The 23,964-nt window shown below is 49.0% G+C and overlaps 2 protein-coding genes across 2 annotated transcripts in view; both read right to left on the bottom strand.

Annotated features, from left to right (window-relative positions):
• The window catches only part of LOC141270753 (oocyte zinc finger protein XlCOF8.4-like), a 31,552-nt gene extending 26,130 nt beyond the window's left edge, over positions 1-5,422 (bottom strand). The window contains exon 1 of the mRNA XM_073680863.1: positions 5,347-5,422. The gene's annotated coding sequence lies outside the window, so the exon portion shown is untranslated. The remainder of the gene's footprint in view (positions 1-5,346) is intronic.
• The window catches only part of LOC141271460 (uncharacterized), a 549,319-nt gene that overhangs the window by 322,126 nt on the left and 203,229 nt on the right, over positions 1-23,964 (bottom strand). The window lies entirely within an intron of this gene.

Genomic DNA, 23,964 nt, shown 5'->3' with positions numbered 1-23,964 from the left:
ACTTCCTGCCACTGCGCTGTCTTCTAAACAAGGATTCCCATCAAGGACAGGAAACCAACTAAAGCGGAAGAGAGGTGCCCCCCCTTTTATTTCAGAAGGTTTCCTGTCCTTGTTGGGCGGATCCCTTTCTCAGGTGTGCTGTTATGGGTGAAGGGAAAACAAGAGAAAGTTATAAAGTGCAGGGAACATCCACAGAGATCGGGACTGCAGAACCGGGGACGTCAGTAACATAAGGATAGAACATTAATATCTCCTGATAGTGACAACATGGAGCAGGCGACGGCCATAATGGAGACTGTACAGTAACAGAGCAGCGAGCGACGTCAGGAGGGAAGTGACCCAATCTAATCCAATACAGACAGATCCGGATATAGCAGTCCAAATTGAATAAAATAAAAAAGCGGTCTATAGGGCGCTAAAAGAATGAACACTAGAGGTGAAAAAATGTTTAGGGCTAAAATATAAATTTAATGAGCCCTTTCCACAATGCGTTTCGATAGTAAACTATCTTCCTCAGGTGGTACAAGGGTATGAGCACAAACATAAAATATATATAGACAAAGATTCACAGTGATTGGTTGATATTAATTAGTTAACCTGGGTCCAAACAAAGGAAACCCTTCATGTGCTGGTGCGAAGTGTCCACATTAGTTTCACATAAGCCACCTTCACATGAATACAAAGTATCAAAAACACATTGGATAAGGTACAGAATATGGCAATACATGTTGATAAACAGTTATACAAAAATACATCTGTAGTGCCTACATCAATTTCATAGAAATCACCTACACATAAATACAAAAAAATCAAAACATATTAAGTGAGATATAGAATAAAGTAATACATGTTAAAAAACAGATATTCAAAACTGCATCATAAAAAAGAGAAAAAAACAAACAAACAAACAAAAAAAAACACATTTAAAACATAGCAATAATAATTCCATTAGAAAGGAGAAGGAAATGGCCTTAAGAGCTGGTTACATTTTCAAGGGCCAAATTCAGACCCTCAGGGGCCAACATGCCCAACTTGAAGATCCAAAAACTTTCTTTATTAATCAAACTCACTAATCGGTCGGGGACAGTATCAGGTATGTGGTCTATAATAGTAAGCCTCATATCTCCTGGATCTTTTTGATGAACAATGCTAAAATGTTTGGATACGCTGTGTAGTTGATAACCTATCCGAATATTATGTCTATGTTTATTTAAACGTGCGTGCATAGTTTGTATCGTTCGACCCACGTACTGGAGGTTGCAAGTGCACTCAAGTAAATAGATCACATGTGTCGACTGACAATTCACATTATGTTTGATAAAGAATTTTTTTCCTGTGGTATATGATGAAAAATTCTTTTGATTACCATTTTGAATGACTCTACAACATAAACATTTAGGCATGTTACATGGAAGACACCCCAAACAGATGCCCTCTTGTGAGGGTTGTATTCTAGATTTCAGGGATGTATTACTTGGTGCTATTAAGTTTCGCAAATTTCTGTTCTTCCTATAAATAATGCTCGGCTTGTTAGTTATAAAGGGTCCTAAAATGGGGTCACCCTTCAAGATAAACCAGAATTTATCCAAAATATTATGGATGGTAACCCTAGATTGACTAAATGTGGTGACCATGCTCCATCTAGTCAAATCTGAGGCTAATTTATTTTTACTCTTATTTTTATCGGTGAAAGACTAAATCCTATCAAGACACATATCCTGTGTAAGGATTTTAGTTCTGGAGAAAGCATCCATCAATAACTTCTTGGGATAGCCTTTCTGTAGAAATCGTTTTTTCAATATTTCAGATTCCACTAAAAATTCAGAATCTTTGGTGCAGTTTTTTCGGACCCTCCAATTTTGCCCATAATTGACATTGGTTATCCATTTCGGGAGATGTCCACTATCAAACCTTAAATAACTGTTAACATCCACAGGTTTAAAAAAAGTTGATGTGAACAATCTTCCTGTTAGATCAAACTGCACCATAAGATCCAAAAACTGTAAGGCAGTTTCAGAAAAGGTCGCTGTAAATGATAGACCCCATGGATTGGCATTGAGTTCCTCAACGAATTTCAATGCACTCTCGCTAGTTCCCCTCCACAGGAAAAATAAGTCGTCTATGAAGCGTCGATAAAACACCACATGGTTGGCTGCCAGGGGGGACTGCGCGATGAAGACGGACTCAAAAACCCCCATAAACAAATTTGCATAACTTGGGGTGATCCTCGTCCCCATCGCGCAGCCCTTTATCTGACGGTAAACCACCCCTTCAAATGTGAATACATTATTATTTAATATAAACATAATAGATGTTTTAAGGAAATTCCTTTGCTCAACTGGAATATTAGTGTCCATCGACAAGAATTGATCGATTGCTTGCAACCCCAAGTCGTGGGATATATTGCTATAAAGAGCACTAACGTCAAGAGTCAAGATGAGGCAATCATTCATAGGGGGGAGGTTTCTCAAAAGTTTAATTAGTTGTTTTGTATTTATGTGTAGGTGATTTCTATGAAATTGATGTAGGCACTACAGATGTATTTTTGTATAACTGTTTATCAACATGCATTGCCATTTTCTATACCTTATCCAATGTGTTTTTGATACTTTGCATTCATGTGAAGGTGGCTTATGTGAAACCAATGTGGACACTTCGCACCAGCACATGAAGGGTTTCCTTTGTTTGGACTCAGGTTAACTAATTAGTATCAACCAATCACTGTGAATCGTTGTCTATATATATTTTATGTTTGTGCTCGTACCCTTGTACCACCTGAGGAAGATAGTTTACTATTGAAACGCGTTGTGGAAAGGGCTCATTAAATGGATTTTTTAGCCCTAAAAAATTTTTCACCTCTAGTGTTCATTCTTTTAGCGCCCTATAGACCGCTTTTATTTTATTCAATTTGGGGGATAGCAACAGGAGCAGCTTCTAGTTAATCATTCCCAAATCCCCCCACTATAAAATTCCCCTTTGGCTGCTCAACTTAGGACCTGCGGTTGGGGGCAGCACTCTCCTAACTTTCAGGACCTGTGGTGATGCACATCTGATCCTGAGTCACATAATCTGTGGACGTACACATGGCATGCAATTTTGGAACCTGGAAGCGGTGAGCACAAGCGGCGGTCTGCAGCACACGGCACGTGGTGTGCCAAGCTACCTATACCTTGCGGTGAGACGTGTCTGCTCCTTCCGTCCTCACACTAACACCGGAGATGTGCAGGGGTGCACAACTCCAATAGGTGAGTGGCCTTTTGGCTGTTTCCGTCACATCTACCTATCAGGTCCTTCACATAGCGCGCTTTTTCTCCCTTTCTCTTCCAGATCCGGATATAGCGACACAGACGGGAACACGTTCTGTCACCTGGAAAGTGACCGCAGCACTGAGGGGGTTAATGTCCCCTGCGCCCAGAAATAGGGAATCTCCACATACCTCCACCTGCAGAGCCGCACACTAGATATATGGCTGTGACTGAATCCTAGAGTGAGATAGGTTCTGGTAACTTTTAACACTAAGATTTGGCTGTATCTGAATGTGCAGGGTCACGGTGCTTCCCCCTGGACTGAGTCCTGTCCCCTCTATCACACAGTCCCTGCACCCTCATTACCGGTCTCCAGTGCAGAGTCCCGGTGCTTCCCTCAGGACTGAGTCCTGTCCCCTCTATCACACAGTCCCTGCACCCTCATTACCGGTCTCCAGTGTAGAGTCCCGGTGCTTCCCCCAGGACTGAACCCTGTCCCCTCTATCACACAGTCCCTGCTCCCTCATTACAGGTCCCCAGTGCAGAGTCCCGATGCTTCCCCCAGAACTGAGTCCTGGCCCCTCTATCACACAGTCCCTGCTCCCTCATTAACGGTCCCCAGTGCAGAGTCCCGGTGCTTCCCCCAGGACTAAGTCGTGTCCCCTCTATCACACAGTCCCTGCTTCCTCATTACCGGTCCCCAGTGCAGAGTCCCGATGCTTCCCCGAGGACAGAGTCGTGTCCCCTCTATCACACAGTCCCTGCTCCCTCATTACCGGTCCCCAGTGCAGAGTCCCTGTGCTTCCCCCAGGACTGAGTCCTGTCCCCTCTATCACACAGTCCCTCCTCCCTCTTTACCGGTCTCCAGTGCAGAGTCCCGGTGCTTTCCCCAGGACTGAGTCCTGTCCCCTCTATCACCCAGTCCCTGCTCCCTCATTACAGGTCCCCAGTGCAGAGTCTCGGTGCTTCACCCAGGACTGAGTCCTGTCCCCTCTATCACACAGTCCCTGCTCCCTCATTACCGGTCTTCAGTGCAGAGTCCCGGTGCTTCCCCCAGGACTGAGTCCTGTCCTCTCTATCACACAGTCCCTGCTCCCTCATTACCGGTCCCCAGTGCAGAGTACCGGTGCTCCCCCAGGACTGAGTCCTGTCCCCTCTATCACACAGTCCCTGCTCCCTCATTACCGGTCCCCAGGACTGAGTCCTGTCCCCTCTATCACACAGTCCCTGCTCCCTCATTACCAGTCCCCAGTGCAGAGTCCCGGTGCTTCCCCCAGGACTGAGTCCTGTCCCCTCTATCACACAGTCCCTGCTCCCTCATTACCGGTCCCCAGTGCAGAGTTCCGGTGCTCCCCCAGGACTGAGTCCTGTCCCCTCTATCACACAGTCCCTGCTCCCTCATTACCGGTCCCCAGTGCAGAGTCCCGGTGCTTCCTCCAGGACTGAGTCCTGTCCCCTCTATCACACAGTCCCTGCTCCCTCATTACCGGTCCCCAGTGCAGAGTCCCGGTGCTTCCACCAGGACTGAGTCCTGTCCCCTCTATCACACAGTCCCTGCTCCCTCATTACCGGTCCCCAGTGCAGAGTCCCGGTGCTTCCTCCAGGACTGAGTCCTGTCCCCTCTATCACACAGTCCCTGCTCCCTCATTACCGGTCCCCAGTGCAGAGTCCCGGTGCTTCCACCAGGACTGAGTCCTGTCCCCTCTATCACACAGTCCCTGCTCCCTCATTACCAGTCCCCAGTGCAGAGTCCCGGTGCTTCCTCCAGGACTGAGTCCTGTCCCCTCTATCACACAGTCCCTGCTCCCTCATTACCGGTCCCCAGTGCAGAGTCCCGATGCTTCCTCCAGGACTGAGTCCTGTCCCCTCTATCACACAGTCCCTGCTCCCTCATTACCGGTCTCCAGTGCAGAGTCCCGGTGCTTCCCTCAGGACTGAGTCCTGTCCCTTCTATCACACAGTCCCTGCTCCCTCATTACCAGTCCCCAGTGCAGAGTCCCGGTGCTTCCCCCAGGACTGAGTCCTGTCCTCTCTATCACACAGTCCCTGCTCCCTCATTACCGGTCCCCAGTGTGGACTTCTCCTCATCTTCAGCTCTTACCTGTAGCTGCTTCCTACACAGAAAACCCTTCACTTCCTACAAGCCCCATCCTGCTCCTCCCCCCATGTGACTGATCACATGACTGTGACATCATCACAGGTCCTAGAAGCAGAACTGCAAAGGTTCCCAGAATAGAGAGAGGGATAAACCCTGCTCAGCTCCGGGAAATGTCTCTCCCCCCTACCGCCCCTAGCCACTGACCAAACAACACCATGAAAACCGAGGAGACCTCCAAACAAGTCAGGGACGAAGTTGTTGAGAAGTAGAAGTCAGGGTCGGGTTCCAAATACAATAGCCCAATCACTGATGATTCCCTGAGCACCATCAAATCCATTAACATCAAATGGAAAGAACATGGTACCACAACAAACCGGCCAAGAGACTGCCGTTCACCAAAACTGTCAACCCAGGCAAGTAGGGCATTAATCAGAGAGGCAGCACAGAGACCAAAGAACCCTGAAGGAGCTGCAGAGTTCCCAAGTAGAAACTGGAGTATCTGTCCATATGACCACAATAAGACGTATACTCCATAGAGATGACCTTTATGGAAGAATGGGGAGAAAAAAAATCCTTTACTTAAACATAAAAATTGTAAGGCTCATTTTGAGTTTAGATAAACGGACCGAACCCCATGATTATCTAGCATAATTGGTAGTCAGGGTGTTCCTCAAGGTATACATAAAGCCTACAAAAAATATAGAGTATCAACCCCAAAAATATGAAACAAATATTAATACAGATATGAAACAATTTTATTAAAGAGACAGAATAAAACCGTATAACAAGATTAAAAAGGTCACTCGGGGTGGGAATACACACAATTACAGAGCGGCACGTGTAGGTAGATCCACAGATAGGTAAATCAACCCTCTAGACACATATATTGCATAGTACAGGTATGCCTATGTAAAGGCTTATACACTTCAAAAGTCATAGGCAGAATATATAAGGGCTAGAGGGCCTCCATATGAAAGAGGCTATCACATACACGCATTAATGGGAGCCACATGAGAAATAATAAGTCAAGAGAAGAAAGTATCAGTCAAGTAAGAGGCTCACCCATAAGGTGCTGGTGGAGGCCACTGAGTCGCTCTGGAGCCCCGACGCGCGTTTCGCGTAGCTTCTTCGGGGGGCTGTGGTTGTGGAAGAGGATGGGCACCATTATGTATGCTGCAGGAATGTAACGCAGGTGACACCGCTGATGTGTGCGGCGCATGCGCAGTGACATGCGTCCCCCCGCGCCGCGTCATGTCCGGCCAGTTTCCCGAAGAGCATTGTGGGTAGGTACATACGTCACTGCGACGTTACCACCCACAATCCCATCATACGGAAGCCCGACAGGACGCGGTTAGGAGGGGACAGCACCGCGCATGCGCGGCTCAGTGGCGGTCATGTCAGATTAGGGAGGAAGTTTGGGCAAACACGTAAGATATATAAAAATAGAACAAAGCTAGGTAGCTAAGAGACTGAGGATGGAATATAGTGGGCCACCAGCTGGAATAATTGCTGATCTGATCGCAAGACTAAACATAGTAGGACAAATATGTACATATAAAGACATATATCATAAATACAGTTACAGTACTGCGAAGTCTTGTTAGATCTTACGATGTACTTTCAAAGGACAATTCCATGTAGATCTGAGCAGCATGACCCTAATATGTCCAATAATCCTGTACATAGCGAAGGCTGAATAATGATGACACCAAGATGCAGAAAACTATAGAGTTTGCCTAACAATATGTGGGAGACTCTCCAAATGTTTGGAGGAAGGTGCTGTGGTCAGATGAGATCAATATTGAACTTTTTGGCCAACAAGGTAAACGCTATGTCTGTCCAAACCAACACAGCTCATCACTCCAAGAACATCACCCCAAGAACACCACCCCCACAGTGAAACATGGTGGTGGCAGTATCATGCTGTGGGGATGTTTTTCAGCAGCAGCGACAGGGAAAATGATCTGAGTTGAGGAGAAGTTTGATGGTGCGAAATAGGGGGATATTCTAGAGCAAAACCTGTTTCAGTCTGTCAGCAATTAGAGATTGGGACGGAGGTTCACCTTCCAACTGTTACAGATCTGGGTGGTGGGACCTCTGTGCTGTGATACAAGGAGGGACCAGAGAGGCGTAACTATGTGCCTACCCGGACCGACCCTGGCCACACGGCGGCTTAGTCGACTCTGTAAACCAAGGAGGGACCGGGAAGGTGAACCAGGTGCCACACTGGGACCGACCTTATGTGAGAGCAGGTGACTCCCATGGTACTGCTGATGGTACTACTCCCAGGCACAGCTGATGAGCGCGGCTGGTAGACAGGCAGGCGGGCACGGCTGATAGACAAGCAACCGGGCACGGCTGATGGACAGGCCGGTCAGGCACGGCTAATAGACAGGCTGGCAGGCACTGAGGGCTGAGGAGAGTGTTAGCACACAAACAACAACCTTGCACAGGCACCTGAATTTTGGAGGAGGTGCCTTATATAAGGGCAGTCCTCCAGCCATTGGCCGGGGACTCTTTAGGACGGCCCGGGGAACTGCACGTTGTGCGCGCACCCCGGGCAGATGCAGCAGGGGAGCCGGAGGATGTTGGACCGGGACCGTGGCGGTGTGGGGATTGGCGTCTCTGCCCGGCAGGAGGCAGAGACGCCGACGCTACACCAACAAGACAATAACCCAAAGCATACTACTAAATAAATACTCGAGCAGTTTAAGGGGAAACGTGTAAATGTTTTGGAGTGGCCTAGTCAAAGCTTAGATCTTAATCCAATTGAGATTCTCTGGTTAGACTTGAAGATTGCTGTTCACCACAGGAAACCATCTAACTTGAAGAAGTTACAGCAGTTTTGCCTTGAGGAATGGGCAAAAATCCCAGTAGTAAGATATAGAAAACTCATAGATACTTATCCAAAGTGACTTGCAGCTGTAATTGCTGCAAAAGGAGCCTCTACAAAGTACTGACTTTAGGGAGGTGAATAGTTATGCACACTGAAATTTACAGTTATTTTGTCCTATTTGTTGTTTGCTTCACAATAAAAAGCAAACAAAATGTTCACAGGTGTAGACATATTCTTTACATGAACTGATGCAAACCCTAAAAAAAGCAGTGAAATCCCTGGTTGTGAGGTAGCAAAACACGAAAAATGACAAGAGCGGTGGATACTTTCGCAAACTACTGTATCATGATGGACCTTCTATTTTGTTTGTTTTCTGTTTTTTCTTTTTTTCTCTATGTTTCTCTTTTTTCTTCATGATTAGCTTGATTGAAACTGAAAATTAATGAGTCACTGACACTCAATGTGCATTTTTTTGTCTCTTTTATTTGAATATACATGCTTTTTAAGCCTATGATAATGTAGCTATGTACTGATAGCCTGATGAAGAAGTTGGTTGACTTTGAAACGCGTTAATAATAAAACCTGGTGTATTTTATAGTTTTCCCTGGATTTCTCTTGTAGATGTTCATCAGCAGCGCAGAAGAACCACATACTTCTCGTATTCTTTCAATCCTGACAGTTAGTATAATAAACGCTGTTAGGCTTGGACATGCTACAGTGCTTAATGTTATATTTAAAGGGGTTGTCCAGGTTTATGATGAAAGTCTGCAGTCACTCTAGGTGACTGCAGACTCCTGAATTCTCACAGCATACTCACCGCACATTTTTAGGATTCTCCAGTGGATGTGAATGCAAATAGATGTGAATGCTAGTATGTGATTCACATACTTCCGACTACATTCTGACTAGACTTGTCTGGCCTCTCTCAATTCACTTGTATTGAGCGAGGCAGTGCATGTCTAGTCGGCACGTGACCATATGTCTGAAGATCACATACTTGCAGATTCATGACTTCCTGTTCTCACTGCCAGCACCAAAGAATCCTGACAGTGTGTAGTGTGCGTGCTGTGAGAATTCAGAATAGAGTGACTGCATACTTTCATCACCAACTTGGACAGCCTCTTTAACCCCTTAACAACATTTGATGTACTAATACGGGTCTGTGCCCGGGGACTTAACCAGACCCGTATTAGTACGTCGTGGCGATCGCGCGTGCACACAGGCTGTGCGGGCGCGATCGCCGCCGGGTGTCAGCTGATTGTCACAGCTGACACCCGGTACTATGTGCAGGGAGTGGTCACGCACCGCTCCCAGCACATTAACCCCCGCGATGCTGCGATCGAAGTTGATCGCAGCATTGCGGAGGCAAGGGGAGGTGATCGCCGATACTCACCTCCTCTTCCGGCTTCCAGCGCTGTCTGCCGTGGCTTCCAGGATGTTGCCATGACGACCCGATGTCATGACAACATCCGGGTCACCAGACAGCAGGAAGATTGTTTGGACATGCGCAGTGCATCTCCAAACAATCTTCTCCCTGTCCAGCGCTGACAGCCTGCATGGCACAGGGATGGTGCTGCATTCCTGTGCCATGCAGGCGATCAGAGAAAGTGGGACAAAGTAATAAAGTATAAAAACTATCAGAAAGTGAAAAAAAAAATTGTAAAAATATTTTAAAAAAAATAATAATAATAATAATCCCCCAAAAATAAAAATATAATGTACCCATCAATAAATATTATTATAAAAAAAAAACAAAAAAACAATAAAAGTACACATATTTGGTATCACCGCGACTAGTATTGAGCGCAAGTGCTCGCTACTTGAGTTTGCATCGGGTGCTCTGGTATGCATTGAGTATCGTGGGTATTTGAGTGACATGCTCGAGTCTCCGCCCCATATGCTTCGCGGCCAAAAAAACTTTGCGGGGATTGCCTGCCATGCACGAGCGATCCCCGCATGTTTTTTTTGGGGTGTCTAATAACCGTGAAACATGCGGAGCAGGGACTCGAGCATGTCACTCGAGCACACGCTGTACATGGTGCATACCTGAGTACCCGATGCAAACTCAAGTAGCGAGCACTTGCGCTCGACTAATGACAACTTATTCAATATGATGACCTAATGTTATCAAATTCTGTGTCGTACCTCTGGGTTCAAAATGTTCACTATACACCTTAATAAAATCCTTGAGGGGTATAGTTTCCAAAATGGGGTCACTTGTGGGGGAGCTCCACTGTTTAGGCACATCAGGGGCTCTCCAAATGCGACATGGTGTCCGCTAACAAATTGAATGGAAAATCGGCTCAAATTGTTACCGGACGCCATGTTGCGTTTGGAGAGCCCCTGCGTGCCTAAACATTGGAGCTCCATTTTGGAAACTAGACCCCCCAAGGCACCTATCTAGATGCAAAGTGAGCACTTGGAACCCCCAGGTGCTTCACAAATTGATTCGTAAAAATGAAAAAGTGAAAAAAAAAACACTTTTTCATTTTTATGAATCAATTTGTGAAGCACCTGGGGGTTCCAAGTGCTCACTATGCATCTAGATAGGTGCCTTGGGGGGTCTAGTTTCCAAAATGGGGTCACTTGTGGGGGAGCTCCAGTGTTTGGGCACACAGGGGCTCTCCAAACGCAACATGGTGTCCGCTAACAATTTGAGCCGACAATTTGTTAGCGGATACCATGTTGCATTTGGAGAGTCCCTGTGTGCCCAAACATTGGAGCTCCCCCACAAGTGACCCCATTTTGGAAACTAGACCCCCCAAGGCACCTATCTAGATGAATAGTGAGCACTTGGAACCCCCAGGTGCTTCACAAATTGATTCATAAAAATGAAAAAGTGAAAAAAAAACACTTTTTCATTTTTATGAATCAATTTGTGAAGCACCTGGGGGCTCCAAGTGCTCACTATGCATCTAGATAGGTGCCTTGGGAGGTCTAGTTTCCAAAATGGGGTAACTTGTGGGGTAGCTCCAATGTTTGGGCACACAGGGGCTCTCCAAACGCAACATGGTGTCCTCTAACAATTTGAGCCGACAATTTGCTAGAGGATACCATGTTGCATTTGAAGAGTCCCTGTGTGCCCAAACATTGGAGCTCCCCCACAAGTGACACCATTTTGGAAACTAGACCCCCAAAGGCACCTATCTAGATGCATAGTGAGCACTTGGAACCCCCAGGTGCTTCACAAATTGATTCATAAAAATGAAAAAGTTTTTTTTTTTCACTTTTTCATTTTTACGAATCAATTTGTGAAGCACCTGGGGGTTCCAAGTGCTCACTATGCATCTAGATAGGTGCCTTGGGGGGTCTAGTTTCCAAAATGGGGTCACTTGTGGGGGAGCTCCAATGTTTGGGCACACAGGGGCTCTCGAAACACAACATGGTGTCCGCTAACAATTTGAGCCGACAATTTGTTAGCGGACACAATGTTGCATTTGGAGAGTCCCTGTGTGCCCAAACATTGTGTCCCTGTGTGCCCAAGGTGGCGAAGGAGTCCACGGTCAGCTATGGCTCCAGCATTCATGCGCATCTCTGTGAGTATGAGGACGCCTCTAGGAAGTTAAAATCCCTCTGGGGGGAGTTGAGGGTAGCTCAGGAGAGGTCCGAAAGGGCCTCTACCAGCAAAAAGCCTGAGCTATCCACCGCGGTCAGGAAGATCAAGGAAATCATTCAGGAGGTGGAGAGCCGGCGGTGTACCATCCTGGCCGGCAGCGGGCCATTCTGGGAAAAACTCGAGAATGATGCCCGGTTCAGAGCCATGGCCGGTGGATCTCTGGAGGGGTCACAGAGATCCAGCCAGGTGGCGGTGGTGGAGGATGAGGAGGAGGAAGAGGACTGAAGAGGAGGTCACACCCTACCCACCATCTGGTGGCCTGGTAAGTGATCTCCAGGCATCGCATAGCGGGATAGCCCCTGAGCAGATGGCTCTCCTGTCTGATTCTGGCCCTTCAGAGGGCAGCGGGAGCGAAGGGGAGGATGAGGAGGGTGGTAGTAGCAGCAGTGAGGGGGGTTGCCTCGTCATGAAGCAGATCAGGCAGATCGAGTCCCGGGTACGTTTTAACCAGTTGATGTTCAGGGACGAGATCTGCGAGGATGAGGCAACCGGGAGGGGGACGAAGAGGAAGAAAGTCCCGTTGTGCGGCACCTGCTACCCACCCCGGCTCGGGCTCTATTGTGGGTCCGCAGCGAGGGTGCAGGGAGAATGTAGGCCATGGCACGCAGAGCGCCGCCTCTGTTTGTAGTAACGAAGGTGGTGTGTCGGATGTGTCTGACATGGAGCATGGCACAGAGGGCGGCCCGGTGACTGGCAAAACCTGTGGTGGTACTCAGGCTGGGTCCCCTGTGAGGGAGGGGACTGGCCTGGCACCTGGTGTGCCTGCTGGCGTGCGGGGGGTGGTGAGCGTCACTGCTGCTGCCACCCGCACTACTGGCGGCACACCGGCAGCCGGGGCCGCATCTCCGGCGGCGTGTGCTGGGAAGGTGTCTGGGCCCCCCACTCACGGATCCATTAAAAAAACTGGATCACCTTTGGGAACCCAGGCACCCAGTAAGGCATCTGGCAAGGCAAAAGGTGCGGGGCCGGCAACTCCGGCAGAGCAGGCTCATAAAAAGAAGGTCGTGGGGCCTGCTCCCCTGGCAGGGTCCGCGGCGAAGTCGGGGCCCCCGGTGCAGAGGCCCAGTAATGGGTCGGCGCCGGGGGCTCAGCCGCCGGTGGACGCCGAGGGGGGGTGGCCTAGCTTGGGGCCGGCCGCCGGAGTTGCTGTGGCCAATCTCTTTGTGGGCAAGGGAGTGATGGTGGGGGGTGCTGTGCCTCCGGGAATTGGTGCCACTGGACTGAGGACCCCTGAGAGTAGACCCGGCTCCGGGTCGGCTTTGGGGGTCCCGTCGTGGCCATTTTTGGGGGTGTGGCCTCCCTGGCGTCCCCCGCCCATGTGGGAGTGGCCTCAGAGGGATGCACTGTGCTCCCAGGTGCAGGGGGCGTGGCTTCATGGGCGGGGCCCGCCCATGTGGGAGTTGCTCCAGAGCGCTGTGCTGTGCTGGGGGCGCGGGGCTTAGCGTCGGCGGCCGCTCCTGGAGCCGTACGGACCGCAGCTGCGGTCAGCACCAATGTGGGGGCTGCTGCGGGTGCCTGCATGTCAGGGTCCCCTGTGTCTGGGGGCTTACCTGGGGCAGGGGCTTCGGCAGTGCAGGTGTCCAGGAAAGCTGCAGCAGGCCTGGAAGGTGCAGGGGGAGGAGCTATGCCTGGCTCTCTTCCTGCCAGTAAGGCTGTGTGCCCACGATGCGTTTTTTAAGCGTTTCCGCAGCGGCAAAAACGCTGCAGAAACGCTTAAAAAATGCATGGTAGAAGGCCTTCCATGTCCCCCAATGATAATCCGCATGTGCTGTGCACATGCTGCGGAAATTTCCGCTGCGGATTATCATTACGGGAAAAAACGCAGCACTACCAATTATTTTGCGGAAGTGCTGCGTTTTCGCCGCCATTGACTTGCATTAGAACGCGCCAAATCCGCAAGACTGCATCTGTACTTGCGTAATTGGCGCGTTCTAATGTGCTTATGGTACCCGGGTGTGTAGGAGAGGAGAGTCTCATCCACACCCAGCTACCATTAAAAAATCTGTAAAAAAGGAATAAAATAAAAAATAAATGTATACTTACCTTCCGGCGGCCCACGGTGCGCTCCTCCTTAATTCCCGGCACTTCGCGATGGACTGAAGGACCTGCGCTGACGTCAGAGTCATGTGACAGGTCACGCGACACTGACGTCGGCAGGTCCTTCAATCCACCGCTGCCGGCAGCTGAGACGGTGAAGCAAGACAGCGCGGGCCATCGGAGGGTAAGTATACATTTATTTTTTTATTTTTTGACATTCTCTAGGTCACACTATATAAATCCATGCTGTTTGCATGGATTTATATAGTGTGACCAAGTTGACAAGCACTTTCCAAGTGATGCTAAAATCGCTTGGAAAGCGCTTGTCAACCCGCATGCGGAAATGCAAGTGAAGAACGCTTCACTTCCGCATGTCCCTGGCAGGAAAAACGCATGTACAATCCGCATGCATTTTTTCTGCCAGGGAGATGCAGAAACGCTCAGGAAAAAATCCTGAGCATTTCTGCATCATGGGCACATAGCCTAAAGCAGGAAGCTCCAGGAATACTGGGAGCAGTGGTGCTGCACTGCTTGAGGCTGTGTGCCCACGTAGCATTTTTCAAGCGTATATGCTGCGGAATTTCCGCAGCGTAAACGCTTGAAAAACGCATGTATATCCGCACCCCATGGTCCCCAATGGGATTCCGCAAGTTCTATGCACATGTTGCGGATTTTTTTAATTTTGCGTTTCCGCAAGCGGAATTGCCTTAGTCCAATGCATAAAAAACGCAAGGCAATTCCGCATGTGGAAAACGCGTGATAAACGCGCGAAAAATGCGCGATAAACGCGTGCGGAATTCCGCATGCGTTTTTCCGGGAGAGGACTTGCATTTATGCAGCAGAAATTTTCTGATTCATAAATGCAACGTGGGCACATAGCCTAAGGCATGCAGTGTGGTCCTTAAAGGGCCAGCAGCACACTGTGTACAGAACCCCCCGGCAGGGAAGACGCCACCTGCAGGTGGCAATACCAACAACAATGGTAACGTGGAAGGTGGAAATAAAGCAGTGCATGGTAAGTGTGCCCAGAAAACAAAACACATCGACCCCAGTGCGCATGGGAATGGGAGCGGGGCGAGTGGGGTGATTGTGGATGCAAATGGGGATGGTGTGAGTATGGACGTGCTGGTGGCTGAGGATCCAAATGGGGATGTGTCTGCGGTAGGGTGTGTGAATGGTGTGTCTGTTGGTAGCAGGGAGCACGGGGAGGGGGCTGGGGTAGTTGCCGGGGCCTCGGGGTCCTCTCGGGGGGTTTCCTCGCCTCTGGACCTCAGGGACGGTGACTTGCAACGCCGTTTTCTGGAGGCCCTCAAGAAGGGAGAACGGACAATCACGGTAGAGGGAAGAGAGGTGTACCTGGCCTTTTGGCTGGACAGGCACGGCCAGGCCGCCTTTCAAGATAAAAGGGAGGGGGAAACAGTGTGGTCCCTCCCGACAGCTGGGCAGGGGGTGGCCAAGAGGAATGTGGTCCGTCTTCGGTGGAGGGGCAGTGAAGCATGCCCGCCTAGAGCGAAGGTCGTGGAGCTCCTCCTGAAGATGGACTTCCGGGCGATTGACATCTTTGCCCTGATGCATCCTTTTGGTACCTCCATCTTTGACATCAGTTTTGTTCGGCCACAGGGCTTAGAGCTTTTCTGGTCGAATTTTGAACTGGTGAAGGGGGAGCCCGGCTGGCGAGACTTTGCCGTACAAGCGGTGTCTCGCCAAAATGGCGTAAAGAGGGTGACCATTCTAACAAATAACGAGTCACTCTCTGGGATTGATATCATGACATGGCTTTCTCACTATGGGGAAGTCACGGAGGTCCCAAAAAGAACCGGGACGAGTTTGGCATTTGGTCAGGGGGCTGGACCTTCATGATGAAGTTGAAGGTTTTAGGCGGTACTGTCACCCACATCCCCTCCTCGGCATTCCTGGGGAGGGACAGGATCCTGATCTTCTACCAGGGGCAACCGAAGGTCTGCCACAGGTGCGGTGACCCCCGCCACTTCAGTGCGGGCTGCAAGGTGCAGAAATGTGCCTTGTGTGGCGGGGTAGATCATCTGGCCGCGGCCTGTGGTGACATTAGGTGTCACCTCTGTGGTGATCTAGGTCACCCGTATAGCCGCTGCCCCCGTTCCTTTTCCAACACCATCTCTTGTCAGGCAGGGGAGAGCCGTGGGGGGGTCCCCAGTGGTTCATCTCATCCTCTGCTGGAACTGGAGGTGGGGGCGGGAGGGGAGCTGAGGGGTCAGTGAGGAAAGGCGAATACATCTGCCCGCCAGTGGCAACAGGTGGGGCGCCGAAGGGACAGGGGGCTGGATAAGCCTCAGGCGACTGGGGTGATGACTGTCCCCTCCCCGGAGGCTGCAGCTGGTGCCTCTGAGGCCCTGGGGGAGAAGGCGGTGAGTGAGGAGATCAGGAAGATGGAGAGGGAGGAGGCGGCTGCTTCCAATAACTCCTCCCAGTATGAAAGCCTGGATGAGGAGGTGGTGGAGCAGCCAAAAAAATCGGGTGACAAAAGTACCAGTAGCCGGAGGAAAAAGAACAGGAAAAGGGTAAAAAAATCTAAAGCCCCCCCCCCGACCGCTACGGTGCCTACGGAAGGGCTTATCGGCTCCCCTCTGATCCCCCTCTCCAATCGGTTCCAAGCCCTCGATGACTCTGCTGTGTCGGAGGTCGGGGGTAAGGAGCCGGAGACAACATCTAAGGTGCCTTCAGAGGGCGACGGGGTCCGTCCCCCCGGGGGACTCAGTTGCCCCTTGGGGGGACTGCCCCGGGGTCCAGAGGTGAGGAAACCTGTGCTGGGAATGAGGTGCCCGATGCTGGAGGGGCGGGCATGGACACCTCAGTATCCCTAAAGAGGAGGGGTGACTCGGGCTTCTCCTCAGACAGCGAGAGGAAGAAGGGGGGTACGATGAAAAAGAAGGCCATCTAACTCAATCACCCATGATGGCGGAACCTACCCCGTTGACTCTGGCGTCGATTAATGTCGCCAGTATAAAGTCAGATGCGGCCAGATTTACGGCCTTTGATTTTTTCACCCGAGTTGAGGCTGACATTTTATTTTTGCAGGAGACCAGACTAACGGACATGGGGGCCATTTATAAAGCAAAGAGGGAGTGGAGGTGTGGGCCCTCATACTTGTCTCTTGCGGCCTAGCCGTATAGCGGGGTAGCGGTCATTTTTAAGGCCGCTTCGGTGGAATGCAGACGGGTGATTGAGGTAGAAATAGGGAGGTGCTTGGTTCTTCACATCTTCATGAGGGGACAGGAGCTCCGGCTCATTAATATCTATGGCCCCCAGTCTCTTCCTGAACGTCAAGCCCTATCTTTTTACGAGCTGGCAGGTGGTCTTCGGTGGGGATTTTAACACTATAACTAGATCCCGTGATAGGGGAGGCCCCGGAGACCGGCTGGCTTATGATAGCATAGCCCTGAATAGCATAGCAAGTGAAGCTCGCCTGGTAGATGTCCACATCCGGCACACCCAGGTCCCGGGGGTTTCACCTTTCATAGGGGTAGCAGTAGGTCTAGGATAGATAGGGCTTTTTTTAAAGGAGGAGGCAGTCTCTTTGCAGTGTCCGCTGTTGAGGTGGAATTCTCTGACCACTGTTTCAATTTCTTTTCCTTGAATGTTGCAGAGACCCCCCGGATGGGGAGAGGCCTATGGAAGCTGAATTCGTCCCTGTTAGAAGAAGCGGATGTAAGACAATCCTTTGAGGAATTTCTTCAGAGCCAGGTACCTATCTTGGGTCTCTGTAGTACTAAGTCTGAGTGGTGGGAGATCTTCAAAAGAAGAGTTGCAAGGTTCTTCCATCAGCTCTCGAGCCTCAGGGGCCTGAACAGGTACCGCCTGTATCGGGATCTGGGGAGGAAACTCGAGCAGCTTGTCTCGACTGGAGGGGACCGCGAGGAAATCTCCAGGGTGAACACCTTGCTCAAGGGGTGCCTGTTAGAACCCTCCTGTTAGTTTTCTTTCTATTTTGTTGGTCACATGACTTTCTGCCTATATAATCCAGCTCCGCCCTTCTGGCCTTGCTGGACTTCAGAGTTACATTTACTCTTAAGCTAGCCAGGTGCCTTACCTTACTCTGTAGTTTGCTTGGTCTTTTTACCACTAGTACTTTTTGTTTGTTTGTCTTTGCTCTGCTACAATTTCTGCTAGGAGGTGTCCAACTATATCCCAGTCCTTAGTTCTTGTAGGGACCCCTCCCTTATATCTATAGGTCTGCGTTCAGACTAGCCGAGGACTTAGGCAGGTCTGTTCACAAGGAACAGGTCCCCCGCTGCATCGTAGGGAATCAGCTTAGTCCTATTGTAGGGACAGTTTTCCTATCTTTCCTTAGTGCTTGTAGCAGTTCATAACAGTGCCAGTATGATAGGCACACATCCTTGGTTTTTGAGAGAGATTTCGGGAGGTACCGCTCACCCGACCCTTACAGGAACCAAAGAATGTCAGTGAGTTGTAAGGTGGTAACAGGACTGATCGACAGTACGGGGTCCCTGAACAGATCCAAATCAGGGATCCTGGAGGTGGTCAGATCCTTCTACTCGCACCTCTTGGGGAGGAAGGAACCTGATCGGGATGAGATGTCGGCTTTCCTGGCTGAAACCATCCCTGAGCCAGGGGATGACCCCTCTCTTCATGTTTTGGCAGAAGCAATCAGGGAAGAGGAAGTTAGACGGGCGATTGATGGGCTTCGGACAAAAAGTCGCCTGGTCCGGATGGCTTAACATCCGAGTTTTACAAGACCTTTAGGGACTCTTTGGTCCCCCTCTTGACTGAGGTGTTTAATGAGTGTCTCTCCTCGGACACTCTGCCCAGTTCAATGAGAAAGTCAGCCTTGATTATTCTGTCAAAGGGTAAAGACTCGTCCTGTATTGAGAATTGGAGTACCATAGCGCTTCTCAATATGGACTGAAAGGTTCTGGCAAAGGTGCTTTTTAATCGGTTGGTGAAATTTGCACCCCGGCTCCTTTCTGGGGCCCAGCACTGCTCTGTCCCAGGCCGCAGTACATTTAGTGCTGTGCTCGATGTCCGGGAGGCAGTGGAGCAGAGCAGGGCAGGTCACTGGAAGGGGTACTTGCTGTCCTTAGACCAGGCAAAAGCCTTTGACCTGGTTAACCATGAGTACCTCTGGTCCGTCCTTCTGAGGTACGGTCTGCCCGGGAGGTTTGTTGATTGGTTGAGAGTGTTATACAATGGGGCAGAGACTTTTCCGCTCGTGAACGGTTGGGTCGGACACCCTTTTGAGGTGAATTCTGGTGTCCGCCAGGGCTGTCCTCTGAGCCCACTGTTATACGTGTTCGCGATCGACCCCCTTCTAAGGAGGGTGGAGTGTGGACCGTTGGTGGGAATCAGGATGGACCAGGCGGAGCCAGAGGCCACCTTGAGGGTAGTGGCATACGCCGACGATGTTTCCCTTTTTGTATCCTCGAGAGGGGAGGCAGATTAGGTCATGTCTGAGGTTGAGTGTTACTCGATGGCATCCGGGTCCATGATCAACCGGGATAAGTGTGAGAGTCTCTGGCTGGGAGGGGGAGATCCTAGTTTTGATCTCCCGGACACCCTTTCAGGGCCTCAGGCCACAGCAAAAATTTTAGGCATCAGTTTCGGCCCGGGGGACTATCCCCAGCAAAATTGGAAGGGCAGACTTAAGATCGCCGCCCAGAAAGTGGATCAGTGGAAGGGTTGGTCCTTGACCCTGAGGGAAAGGGTTAGCCTGGCCAAAGGTTATTTGCTCCCTTTATTAATATACCTGGGCAGCATCTGCATCTTGCCAGAGCCTCTTTGGACACGGGTCTACAGCCTGTTCTTCCAAGTATTATGGGGGAATAGACTGAACCTAATCAAGAGGGAGGTCACGTACCGCACGAGGAGACTAGGAGGGTTGGGTATGGTCAACCCAGTGGTGTTCCTTGTAAACACCTTTATTAAGACAAACATTGCCAACCTCTGGTTAGAGAGGGCTCCTCCTTGGGTATTCTCCTGTAGGGGGTGGTTTCGGCCTTTCTTCCAGGAATGGGAGACAGGAGGGCAGGTGAAGGACCTTCGAACGCCTCATGGGCATCTTCCGGCTTATGCTACCCCGGTTCTGAAGGTGATCTGCCGGTGGGGTCTGGGAGTGTGGGAGATCAAGACCTTGTCAAGGAGGTTACTTGACAATAGGGTCCTGTTGACCCACTTTCAGAAGCCCCTGGCACTCAAGGATTGCCCAAGCCGGGATCTGGAGGTAGGGCTTGGGTTATTGAACTCTAAGCGGATTCCCTTGAAGTTTTGGGACTTAGCTTGGCGCTGCTTCCATGGGAGACTATATGTGAGGGACAACCTGTAGTACAGGAACTCTGTTGACCGGGATTGTCCATGCGAGGAGTGTGGCGGCATGCTTGAAATCATGGAGCACTTCCTGCTTCGGTGTCCCTTTAATACAGAGGTCTACACTAGGGTGGGTGCTTCCATTGACTGGCCCAGGCTGGCAGGCCTTTCCTATGCGGAGTGGGCCTATGGAGCATTCAGGTCCCTTGGTGGCCGAGATCGGGGCACTGTTTTCTTAGTTAGCTTAGTGACGAGGTTCTACACGTGGAAAGCACGGTGTTTAGTGTCCACCCAGCAGAAAGCCCTCCCCCGGGAAGAGGTGATTAGGAACATCCTGGGTGACCTGGCAAAAGTGCGCTCGCTGGAGTACGACAGGCTGGGTGCAGGGAGGGCTTCCCTTCTATGGAGGGGGTTCTCATTTACTGTGCCCTAGGGAGAGTTAGGTTATGTGTGTCTGTGATAGGGTGAGTTTAGTCTCTTTCTATATTTTATATTTATTTGTAGGGTCAGATAGGTGTGTAGGGTCAGGGAGGGACAGGCAGGGACAGTCTTCAGGGATAGGTAGTTAGTGTTAGGTTGCTAGTGAGGGTCAGTGAGGGACAGGTAGGCAAAGATTGGTAGGGCGGTAGGCACAGATTTTTCTTTTTCTTTAACAGGGTGGGACAGGGTGTTATGTGTTAGATTAGGGTGAGAGCCTCTGTAGTCTCCAGTTTCCTGGTGGTGGGCTGCGCCCCTCACATTGTAGAGTTTTGTTTTGTTTTACTTTATTGGAAACCTGAATATAGGGCTTGCAAGCACTGAACTTGGGTCTGATTTTGGTTCATGGTTGGGAAAAATTTAAATATATGGTTAGTAGTTATATTGTTATGTGGTGTATATTATTATAGTTATGTTGTGTATTGTATATATATGTATAGTAATGTTATGTCTTGTATGTATTTGTATGTATATGTATGTATATTTTGCACGTGGGGGGGGTTTAGTGTAGGCTAGGTGGGGGATTTCTGGGGGGGAGGGGTTTTGAGAATATGGACGTCCTACGGGATGCGGGAAAAAGGACCCTTTGTGTGTGGAAAAAGGCCACAAACTTTCGTGGGACCTTGAAAAGCATGTTGAGGCCACAGACCTTGGGTGTTCAAAAAATGGTGGGGGAAGGAATAAATAAATAAATTTTCGTGTGCATAGTAATATAAGTATTACGTTTTTGGCCAGGTGGCCTATCTTTATTGGTTTGGGCGATGGGCCAGACTTTTGGTTTTCTTAGGGGGTCAGGTGTAAATGTGCAGGTATGAATGTGGCGAATGGTAGGGGTTGTTGTAAAGAGAGGCAAGTTAAGGTCTTTTCTAGCTGGGGGGTCTCCTGGAGAGTGAGAGACTTTTCCATGTTATATGTTAGTTTAACTGGACTCTGGGATTTAGGATTTGGGCTATGTCTTGTTGGGGTTTTTTGTTTTTCTGTATGATGTTTGTATCGGTAGTTATATTTGTGTTTTGTGTGTGTTTTGTATTTTTCTAAATAAAAAAAAGAGTTCCAGCTCCAGTAGCGTCCACTAAAGCTGCTACAGTTAAAAAGCTTTTATAAGGATCGAGCTTGGCGGTCCGCCGCAAGGCGTGCTACCGCCAGTCCCAGCCCCTTTGCCTTGTTGCGCCTCCCCGATGCTCTTGACTGAGTGTCCTGGGGGCCCGAAGCATTTCCTTTGAAAAAATTAAGTGTCCAAAACACAGGTGATGTAGCTTGCTTAACAGCTGGGCTACTCCACTGACTAGCAGACACTGCTACTAGGCCCAAAGTATTGCCTGGGCCAGATGCAGTTAAAAATTTGTAATTAGATCTACAGGCGGTGTAGCTTGCTTAACAGCTGGGCTACTCCGCTGACTAGCAGACACTGCTACTAGGCCCAAAGTATTGCCTGGGCTAGATGCAGTTAAAAATTTGTAATTAGATGTACAGGTGGTGTAGCTTGCTTAACCGCTGGGCTGCTCCACTGACTAGCAGACACTGCTACTAGGCCCAAAGTATTGCCTGGGCTAGATGCAGTTAAAAATTTGTAATTAGATCTACAGGCGGTGAAGCTTGCTTAACAGCTGGGCTACTCCGCTGATTAGCAGACACTGCTACTAGGCCCAAAGTATTGCCTGGGCTAGGTGCAGTTAAAAATTTGTAATTAGATCTACAGGCGGTGTAGCTTGCTTAACAGCTGGGCTACTCTGCTGACTAGCAGACACTGCTACTAGGCCCAAAGTATTGCCTGGGCTAGATGCAGTTAAAAATTGTTATTAGATACAAAGGCGGTGTAGCTTGCTTCAGATGGGCTACTCCGCTGACTACGAGACACTGCTACTAGCCCAAAAATACACTGTGTTCCAAATTATTATGCAAATAATATTTTCTCAGATTTTCCCAAATTACCTAGATGAATTGCAGTCATTGTAATTTTCCAATCAAATAACTATTAGAGTACAATTGAAAGGTTTCTTGCACAAACTGCCTATGATAACAGTATATTTTTTAAAAAATAAAAAACTCAAACTGCACTCAAAATGCATGTTCAAAATTATTATGCACAGCAGAGTTTTCAACCTTTTCATTTTAATAAAGAACAAAAAAATGGTCATTTTTGAAATTATAAGCATTAGCAGGTTATTACAAATTGAAATCAAACAGTTTTCAACTCAAAACTTTATTCTAGGTGATGTTACATTTGCACATAGGACCCCTTGTTCGAAAGGAGCTTCTGAACTCTCTCTTTCATTGAATTTGTCAGGTTTTGGATGGTTTCTGCTTTAATTGTTTTGCATGAGGACAGAATACTCTCCCAGAGCTGTTGCTTAGATGTGAACTGCCTCCCGCCATCATAGACACTCCTTTTGATGATGCTCCAGAGGTTCTCAATGGGGTTGAGGTCAGGGGAGCATGGGGGCCACACCATAAGTTTGTCCCCTTTTATGCTCATAGCAGCTAGAGATGCAGATGTGTTATGTGCAGCATGAGACGGGGCATTATCATGCTTGAAATGATCTCGATGGTCCAGATGGATGGAGTGGAGGATGGCTAGTTGATGGACACCCCATGCAAACAGCGGCGCTAACAAGGAGGAGGTGGAGTAATGTTTTGGGCTGGAATCATAGGGAGAGAGATTGTCGGTCCTTTTATTATCCCTGAAGGGGTAAAGATGAACTCCATAATGTATGTTGAGTTTCTCAAACAGCACTTCCTGCCATGGTTCAAGAAGAAGAACCGTGTATTCCACAGCAAGATCATTTTCATGCATGATAATGCCCCGTCTCATGCTGCACATAACACATCTGCATCTCTGGCTGCTATGGGCATAAAAGGGGACAAACTTATGGTGTGGCCCCCATGCTCCCCTGACCTCAACCCCATTGAGAACCTCTGGAGCATCATCAAAAGGAGTGTCTATGATGGCGGGAGGCAGTTCACATCTAAGCAACAGCTCTGGGAGAGTATTCTGTCCTCATGAAAAACAATTGAAGCAGAAACCATCCAAAACCTGACAAATTCAATGGACGAGAGAGTTCAGAAGCTCCTTTCGAACAAAGGGTCCTATGTGCAAATGTTACATCACCTAGAATAAAGTTTTGAGTTGAAAACTGTTTGATTTCAGTTTGTAATAACCTGCTAATGCTTATAATTTCAAAAATGACCATTTTTTTGTTCTTTATTAAAATGAAAAGGTTGAAAACTCTCCTGTGCATAATAATTTGGAACATGCATTTTGAGTGCAGTTTGAGTTTTTATTTTTTTTAAAATATACTGTTATCATAGGCAGTTTGTACAAAAACCTTTCAATTGTACTCTAATAGTTATTTGACTG

The sequence above is a fragment of the Phyllobates terribilis genome, unplaced genomic scaffold (assembly GCF_046119375.1).
Source record: "Phyllobates terribilis strain yellow unplaced genomic scaffold, ASM4611937v1 Scaffold_5__5_contigs__length_657084704, whole genome shotgun sequence".
Taxonomy (NCBI): Eukaryota; Metazoa; Chordata; class Amphibia; order Anura; family Dendrobatidae; genus Phyllobates; species Phyllobates terribilis.
Note: the sequence above shows the minus strand (reverse complement) of the source record. Positions and strands in the feature narration are given on the sequence as shown.